This window comes from Enhydra lutris, unplaced genomic scaffold (genome assembly GCF_002288905.1).
Source record: "Enhydra lutris kenyoni isolate GAN:26980312 unplaced genomic scaffold, ASM228890v2 scaffoldscaffold117, whole genome shotgun sequence".
Classification (NCBI taxonomy): domain Eukaryota; kingdom Metazoa; phylum Chordata; class Mammalia; order Carnivora; family Mustelidae; genus Enhydra; species Enhydra lutris.
The window spans coordinates 159,272-168,757 of record NW_019154201.1 but is presented as its reverse complement, the minus strand read 5'-3'; positions in this window follow the sequence as shown (position 1 = coordinate 168,757).

Below are 9,486 nucleotides of genomic sequence, written 5' to 3'. Positions count from 1 at the left end.
CCATCACCACCATCATCGCCATCACCACCAACATCATCACCATCACCACCATCATCGCCATCACCACCAACATCATCACCATCACCACCATCATCACCATCTTGAAAGAGAAAGCAGAGTGAGAGGTGCTGAAGTGTGAGCGTGCAGGGAAGATTTCTCTGGCCACAGGGCTCTCCAGCGCAGGTGTCAGGCAAGAGTAATCACTGCATGAAGAGAGTCAGAGCAGCACATTGGAAACATCAGAGCTAGGACAATCCTTTGCTGCAGGATCAGTATGTTGGCTCCAGGCTCACCTTCCCTAGAGTATCACTTAGCATGACGTGGAGACGTGAGGGCAGTTGGGGGTAATTTGTTGAGTTTTCCTCCAGGAAGGCAGAATTAGATGTGGGGTAGCCCCGTTCTGGATGCCCACACAGGGGCGGGAGTACTGAGGTGGGGAAGAGCTCCCAGCCAGGCTGACAGATGCCCAGTCTCCTGCCTGAGGCTTCTCAGCTGGTAGAAGGCAGCCCTGTGGGGTCAGGAGGAGGCAAGGCGTGTGTTCCGGGGCACACAGCTGGCTGGCCCTGAGACGGAGCACCAGGGTGGACACGCAGAGTGCTCCTCGGCGGGCTGAGCACGCAGACAGCACCCCGCCCCCGCTCCGGTGGGGCCGAAGGCTCAGACTTCTGCTAAAGAGGCCACTGTTTTGCCCTCCGGGATCTCCTGGGTGTCCCAACACTTTTCTACAGCTGGAGAAGGGCTGATGTTACCAGGAAAGACTTTGGGGTTCCTGATGGTACAGAAATGGAGGACACTCAGAGTGGGGGTGTCTTGGGCACTTGTCGCCATGGACATGGAGACCAAGGCCCCCGGGGACTGACTTGTTTGAAGTCACACCAGGTAAGTTGGGTGGATCCAGGGACATTAGGAGCCAAAGGACATTAGTTAGGACCGTCAGTGAAAACCCCAAGCCAGGGCAGCGTGAGTAAACACGGGACTGTGTGAGCTGGCGCGGCACATGGAGCTGCGGGGGGCTGACTTCCATGCGCTTTCATCTAGAAGCCAGCCCCAATCACCTCTCCTGATTGTTGGCCTGATTTCCTGGCTGGACCCAGGAGCATCACTGGTTTGACTAAAGTTACCTGCCGGTACCTGGACCAACCTGTCCATTTCATGGACCTGGGAGGAGGGGGGTACTGGGGAATGGCACACGCTGACTAGCCAGGCCTGGGTTTGGCCAAGGGGAGATTGGGGCCCTGAGACTGTGTTCATAGGGGAAGATGCTCATTAAAGCAGGCCGAGGTGCCATTAGCAAAAGGGCTGGGAGGCAGCAGAGAGAGAGAGAGAGCTCCTGTACCCCCCCAGAGAGGCTATGGTGGCCCCCACAAGCGCAGGGGGTGGAGGGTAATGCTGTCTGCCCCTCCCAGCGGAGGCTCCTGGCCTCGAGTAGCTCCCTGCTGCCTGCACACTCTGGGTACCAGGCCAGCAGCCTTGCCGGGGATCCTGGGGGAGTGGGTGGTCAGCCTGCCAGGCAGCCCGTGTGTGCACCGAGCTTTTCCATGGCAACAGCTGGACCAGCTGCCTGCTCATCTCAGCCACTGGGGAGCCTCTGCAGGATGGTGAGGCCACACCCCACGTCCTGATGAGGATGGGCACAGGGTGGGGGACATCCGGAAGGGACTTCAGGGAGCGGCAGGCAGGGCCGGGTCAGGGCCGGCCTGGGTTCCCCAGGGTGACAGGTGTGGTGGCTCAGAGCAGTTTTGAGGCCAGACCTGACGTTTTCTGGTTGAATGACCTCAAACACCAGCAGTCTGGGTTTTAGTTTCCTCACCAGCAGGACACAAATAATCGTGCGCATGTCCTACAGCTGGGGACAGTCACGGGTTAGTGACATGGAATCCACGGGACCTCCTGCACGGGGCACCTGGGGGCGGGGGGAGGAGAAAGCGCCAGCAAGATGTCCGTGGGGCAGAGGGACGACTGAGGTCAGATACGCTGGTCTGGGAAGGAGCAAGCGACTAGAACGGGGGGGGGGGGGGGGGGGGGGGTGGCCGTCCCATGGGGAGTGGGGAGGGGCCTGTGACGTGGTGTGGCCCTGTGGGGGAGCCCACCAGGGTTACAGGGAGCAGAGCTGGAGTCATTGTAAATGCTCACTGCAAACTCTAGGGTGCCCGGTAACAGGTTTCCCAAGAAGTGTCATTGATATGATGGACAGAGATAGGGGTGTGGGGTGTGGGAGCCACAGCTGGTGGGGCTCTGGGGCCTGCAGGGTGGAGGAGGGCAGGGGCAGGTGCCAGAGCAGAGATGTAGGGAGGGAGCAGGCGGCAGGAGCTGAGGCCGGGCGAGGGCTCGGAGGTGCCACGGAAGGAATGCTTTGCCCTCTCTCCTGCTGGCGGCGGGGTGGGGAGCCCTTGACCTGGCACCTCCAGGGCCAGAGCAGGATGGTGGTGAGGCCAGAGGCTCTGATGACCAGACAGGAGACTGGGATAAGCCAGATGGGGGGCCACGCCTGTCCTTCGTCCTTCACCCTTCGCCCTTGGTCCTGGGCCGCTGGAACCCACAGCCTGTGGCTTCCGTGAGGCTGGTCCTGGGGTTTGGCCTTGGAGGCGGTGCTCTGGGCCGGCTGAGTCTAGTCCCTGGGGTGTGACAGCCTCGGACAGTCTCTGCCCCGCAGGCAGAGGTGGGCATCATCAAATAGCCCACCTGCTGAATTTAGTAACCAGGGTTACTTACCTGAGAAATCTAGTCCTTCCCCCATGAAGGCCTTGCGGTGACAGGAACACGGGCGGGTGCGCCGGGCCTTGCTGGGGGCTGCGGGGCTCCAGGGCTGGCTCCTGGCAACTCCCGCTGTGGGGGTACCCCCGGGGGCTCTGTCAGAGGGTGATTTGGGTGACAGCCTGTGTGTTGTCGGTAGAGCAGGAGTGGCCGCAGCGAAGCCGTCCCGGTTTCCTCTGGGTGCAGGTGCTGCTGGGCAGGGCATGTCCCCGTGTTCTTCGGGGAGCTCCGTGGGGGCCGCTGTGGCCAGAGCCGGAGGAGGCTGAGGTGGGGGACATGGGGGCGTCCGCTCCAGCCAGCCAGCCCTCGGAGGGGCCCATGGAGCCCTGCGCAGCCTCACGTGGTGTCAGACAGAATACTGGGTCAGAGATGTGACCGTCGGGGCTCAGAGGCTGAGGCTACAGTGTAAACAGGGGCCCAGGCCCCCCCGACAGGGGTGGAGAGCATGGGTTGAGGCAGAGGAGAGCGGGCGGGAGTGGCCGCTGGATGATGGGCACGGGGGCGGGAGCAGGCTGGACCAGAGCAGGCAGAGGTCCAGAGTGCAAGGCACAGCATCAGGAAGTGAGGGAAGGGACTGTGTGAGGTGAGGAGTGTCTGTGGGGACGCTGTGCCATGGGAGGCCCTGGGCCGGACGTGGGGGTATGTGTGGGCGGTCCAGCATCCCGTGTGATCTGGGGCGTGAGTCAAGGACAGACCTTGGGCTGAGGTGGCCCTGACAGGTACCTGGGATCCCAAAAGAGCAGGGGCAGGAGGCGCCTGCAGCCTGGGGAAGACCTGCCATCCGCACGGACGTGACCCGAGGCGACCTGTGGCTCAAGCTCACGATGAAAGCTTTTCCGGGGGGCAGCAGGGAGGCTGGTTCAGAGGGGGTTCAGCCGCCCCCCAGCCTGTGTCTGTCACGGTGGCCTGACGGCGCTCCTGGAATCTGGAAGGCACCCCACGCATCTCCCCTACCTCACGTCCATGCAGGCTGCTCATTCACGTGTCTGCTCTGGTCTGGGGGCTGCAGAGCAGGGACCGTGCCCAGGGGTGAGTCTGGGGGCAGTTGGTGTTGGTTGTTCTGTGAGAGGCAGCCAACTGTGACGTTGAGGGAGCCCAGTGCACACAGGACCCCTGCTTCTGACCCCAGGCCAGTCTGGGGTTCCTGAGACCCCCACCGACATCTGACCCCCACAGCCAGTCTGAGGTCCCTGAGAACCCTCAGTTTGGACAACCCCCTAGGAGGACTCCTGAACTCCCTGAGAGCTGTTGTGCTCACTGCTAGGGTTTAGTGCAGGGAAGGGACACAGGTTAACATCAGCCAGGGGAAGGGCACAGGGCAGGAGCAGTGGGTCCCCAAACGCGCGTCTCTGGGATGGTCCCCGTGGGGCCATGGACAGAGCGGGCTCCCCAGCTCGGACGTGTGACAGCACGCACTGGCCTTGCCAACCAGGGGCCCCCAGCCTGGTGCCCAGTCTTTACGGGGCCGTGGGGGCTGCTGGTGTCCAGCTCCTCCCAGGGTGGACGCCATGTGGCCCGAAGCCCCAGCGTGACCTGCACACGGACTCCGAATGGCCGGGTCCGGGCAGCCAGCACTCCGGCTGGACAGGGCGCTCTGGGCCTGTGTCCCTCCCAGGAGCCGGCAGAGGCCAGGCTCAGCTTGGGAGCAGACCCTCCACCACACCCTCCGCAATGACAGCCTGCTTTCCTGGGCGCCTCTCTTGGTCTGAGCGGGGAGCAGACGGGGGTCGCTGTGGCCGTGGCCAGCGCCAGTTCTGCCCCAGCAACATCCTTCCGCGGGGCAGAGACCAGCGCCTCTAACTGCTGGCAGTGGCCACTGGGTCCTGCTGCCGTGCCTCAGGCCCGGGTGGGGACTGCGGACGCACGTGGTGACCCCGTGGTGTGGACCGTCCTCATGCCCAAGGGCTGTGCTGCACGTGCACTCATTCCAGGCTCGGCCCGAGCTCCTGCTTTTGTGTGCAGTGCTCACGCTCTCTCCTTCCCCTGCCCGGCTCGGGCGCCCGCTGTGTGCCTGTGTTCTGGGCCCTGGGCTGCAGCGGCACACAGCTGGCCTGCTCTGCGTCCTCTCAGGTGCCAGGGAGAGAAACAGGAGCTCCTGCATCAGGTGAGGGCGTGAGCTGCAGGAAAGGTCAGCTCACAGCGGAGCTGGGACATCTTGTCCCACCTTCTCTGCCCTGGGACAGGCCATTACACCAGCTCCAGGGGCTCCGGCCTTAGAACCGGGACTGCATCACACCAAGGGCTTTCCCAGGCCACCAGCGAGCAGAGGCAGGTCTGCGGTGGCTCAGCCTCCGGCCGTGAACCACTTCCCATACACAAAAGCAGGAGGCCAGCTGGGAAGGGTGCAAGCTCAGCAGGGCGGGGGCGGGGGGGGGGAATGGGGGGTGTTGACGTGGGGTTGGATGGGCCCTTCTCATCCTCCCCAGGTCCGATACACTCCCTCAGAGACCCTGTCTTTGACCTGCGGTCTTCACTCACCTGCAGGTGAGGCCCGAGGGTGCCCCTGTAGGGAGGGACAAGGGACAGAGGAACACAGGAGGGCCTTGAGGGTGTCCTACTGGCCTCAGCAACCAGGAAGGAGTGGTCCTGCCTGGCGTGGGGGGTGCGGGGTCGGGGAGGCAGGTTTGGGGTGCTGTGTTTGTTTCCTGGGGCCGTAGTAACAAAGTAACACCCCCCAGGGCGGCTTTGAACAACAGAAACGCATTCCCTCTCCATGGGGGGTGGGCACAGTCTGAGACCAAGGTGTCTGCAGCGCCTGGCTCCCGCTGGGTCCGGGGAAGGTCCTTCCCGCCTCGTACAGGTTCTGGTCCCCAGCACCACCCAGTCCCCAGCCCCTCCACCTCCCTGGGGCGCAGGAGGCCCGGGGTGGACTTTGCTCCGGAGGAAGCACGTAACACCAGGTGGTCAGGAGAGTAACAAGAGCCCAGCAGGGGGCCGGGGGCGGAGGTGGGTGAACTGCGGTCTGGGAGCCCTCGTCTCCCTCCTGCGCTAGGGGCTGCGGGGGCGAGGCCAAGCTCACTCAGTGGCATCAGCACCTAGGAGAAAACAGAACAGAAGACAGAGAGAGGCCCTTGGCAGAGGCCCAGGGCCCCCGGGGGCGGCAGCTGGAGGCCAGCCTCCTGCTGGAGCTCGGTCAAGTCCCTTCTGCCAGGATAGCACCAGCTGTGACCTGGGGAGTGTATTTGCGCTCCCTGAGGTGGGGACTTGTCTGGAAGGCTGAGGGGGTGGCGGGGGGCGGGCACGGTTGACCACCTGGGCCATGGCCGGAGTCGGCACTCACTCATTCATCCGCTCAGCCCCAGGTGGGACGGAGGGTGCGCCGAGGGTCAGGACCTGTCTGGGGTTCTGGCAGCAGCAGAGACCAAGGTGCCAAGAGCCCTCCCCACTTGGGGCTTTCCTGGGGGCACCTCTGGGACAGGAAGTGGCCCTGACACCTGTCTCCAAGAACATCCACCAGACACGTGGAGGGAGACAGAGTCCCCCTGGGAAGGCCTCAAAACCCCAGGGACGCTGGAGCCTCTGGGGGTGACACCGTGGGGGGTCAGGCGGGGCCGGGAGCATGCCTAGGCCTGGGCACCCTGGGGTCTGGGAGCAAGAGAGGAAGGCGTCGCTGAGAGTGGACAGGAGGCAGGGGTCCCCAGCCCCTGCCTGGGGAGCAGCGAGGTGCCCTCTGCCCAGGGAATGAGGGGGACAGGCCCCGGGGAGACGGGCCGGCGCTTCTGGCAGACTTTAAACACCCATCCGGAGTTCAGTGAGTGGGGGTAGGGAGAGAGAGTTCCATTTCCTTAACATTTCAGGTTTCCCCAACATGTTTATTTTTTGTTCTTATTTTATTTAAAAGATTTATTTATTTATCTATCTGAGAGAGAGCACGAACAGGGGAAGCAGCAGAGGGAGAGGAGAGGAGCAGGGAGCCCAATGCGGGCCTCGATCCAGGACCCTGAGACCATGACCCGAGCTGAAGGCAGAGGCTTCATCGATTGAGCCCCCCAGGTGTTCCCCCCAACATTTCTTAATCAAAACTTTCAAACACACAGAGAAGTTGCAGGACCGTCCCGTCTGGGGCAGACCTACATCCCCTCTGCCCAGCACTTGGCCAGCGCCTCCCACCCACCTCCCCGTCTCTCTGGGTAGCGCGGCAGGCACCGGAAACCAGTCTCCATGCCCCAGGGGCTGAAGACTCCGGGAGCCTGTCCTCCCTGTTCCGGGGCTGGAAGTCCAAGATGAGGGGCTGCAGGCCATGGCTGCCTCTGGTGGCCCCTGGTGTCCTCGGCCTATGGCCGTGGCCCATGTCTGCCTGGCCAGCCCATGCCATCCCCTCTGTGTGTCTCCTGTAAGGACACCTGTCCCTGGATTTGGGGCCCGCCCTGATCTAGGGTCACAACAGAATTACATCACAAAGGCCCTTTTTCCGGATAAGGTCCATGTCCCTGACGGATGCCTCTTTTGGGGGCTTCTCCTCCCTGATTTCTTCCCATCCCAGCTGCTCCCCTCAGACTGGGGAATGCAAGCCCGGCTCCCAGCTCCTCTGAACAGACACAGCCCTATGTGCCCTGAGGCAGGATGGGCGCGCCTCGGGCCCCCAGGGGTCCACGCGTCCCCCACCTCAGCAGCACTGGCAGGGCTCGGCAGGGAGACGAAGCTGGGGACCCAGAGAAAAAGGGAGGACCAAGTCAGCCTCCCATTTCCCCAAGGACACGGGGCATGGAGCCCATGGACCATTGGGACACGTGGCCTCGGGAGATGTTCTCAGGCCCTAAAACGATGCTCGAGGGCATCGGGATTGGAAGCGGTCCCCACAGCCGGCTTCCCCACTGGCCAGCTGATCAGCACGAGCTTCATGGCTCAGAGCAGCACCCCTGCTTCTCCCAGTTCTGGGTCAGATGTCTGAAGTCCATCCACGTGTGGGCTGGCTCCCTCTTGGAGGCTCCGGGGACAGACACCCCAGCCCCCCGGCTCTGGCCTCTGCCCTGATCCTGGGCTTGTTCCCCCCCCCCCACCCTCTGCTTCTGCTGCTTCGTCCCCTTCCCAGACTGACCCTCCCACTGCCCTCTTGTGAGGACCCTCGTAGGGACACGACCCCCACCCCGTAGTCCGGGACAGTCCCCACCAAAGAGCCTTCATTAAACAATCCCTTCAAAGTCTCTTTCGCCTTTTAATGTGGTGTCTTCACAGGTCTCGGCGAGCAGGACCCACTGTCCTTGGGGCTGTCCTGCCCACCATACCTGAGTGACACTGAAACCTGTGGGTTCTAGCGGGGTGTTTGGCAGACTTTTGACATGTTCTGGGGTGAGAACAGCGGGTGAGGCCCGATGCTGAGGGAGAGGTGGCCGCCGGATCACGGGCCCCACCCTTTGCGCATCACGCAGGTGGACGAGGGTCCCCGGAGAGAGATCCAAGGGCAGGGCCAACCGTGTGCCATCCCACTGTGGGGGGCAGGTGGTCTGGGTGCCGATCCTGGCTCCATGTCGCACATGGCCTCAGAGGAGGGACTGACCTCGACGCCTCCCCGTTTCCTTGCCCGGAGCACAGTCTGCGTCAGAGGGGCGTGAGGGTCCCTGCATGAGGGTCCCGGCGTGGCACAGCGTGGCTCTAGGATGCCGGCAGAGACCCCCACCCATGTGTGCTCCTCCCGTCCGCGTGGAGCCTGCCCCTTCCCCAGAACCCGCAGGCTTTGGCCTCGGCCTACACGGCAAGTGACGCTGGGGCCAACCACCGTGCAGCCCACGTGGGGACAGGCCACGGGGAGATGGTGGAGGAACCGAGGCCCTCGGCCCCCAGCCACTCACCTTGAAAGTGGGCCCTCAGCCTAGCCGAGCTGCCCAGGGGACTGCGTCTGGAGCAGAGATGCGCGTGGTCGCGGCAGGTTTGCAAGCGGAAGAAATGTGTGCGGTGGACTAGCCACTGAGCTTGGGGGTGGCATGTCAAGCGGCAAAGAAAACCCACATGCCTCGTGAAGTGGGCACGGAGTGAGCGCACGGTACATGCTCGAAAGGTCAGTTCTTATCGTTAGGATCGGTGTCGTCCCCACTTTTGCGGATCGTGCGGACCCGCAAACACAGCAGGTGCGTTACTGACGCTGAGTTCCTGCAACCCAAGTTCCTGCACCCAGTCACGTGGCCAGGAACCACGTGACACCAGACAGCCCTTCGTGGAGGCCGGAGTGAGCTCCTGCCAGCACCCACATCCTGGGGGGCCTGGAACCGGGGCTCTGGATGCCGAGACCCACTTCTGGTCTAAGAACTGCTAGGAGGTTTTGCAGGGACCCTGTTTCCCAGCATCCAGCTTTTCCTAAGAGTGTCTTGGGGACTGGGGGAGGCATTGTGTCCCCTTCTGTGAGGGTCTGCTCTCCCAGGGCCCCTGCCCTCCCGGGCCCTCAGAGGGAGGCGAGGAGTGCTTCCTGCAGCCCCGGGCCCTCAGGGTGCCTCACCGTGCACCCCTCTGTGTTCCTGCAACAGAACCCCGCATGGCACTGGGCTTGTGGACGGCGTGGCCATCTGCCAACGTGTCAGACCAGGGCAGGGGTCTCTCTGGGGGTGATTTTGCCCTTGGGGGACAGCGGGCAACATCTGGACACACTGGTTTTCCCACTGGGTGTCTTTCCCCACATCTCTGGGCTTCTCTGCCTCCCCCAGGAAAGGGCTCTTGTGGAGACCCGGGCCCACCCGATCATCCGGGATAATCCTGTTTTAAGGTCAGCTGATTAGCGGCTGTAATTCCACCAGCAGCCTT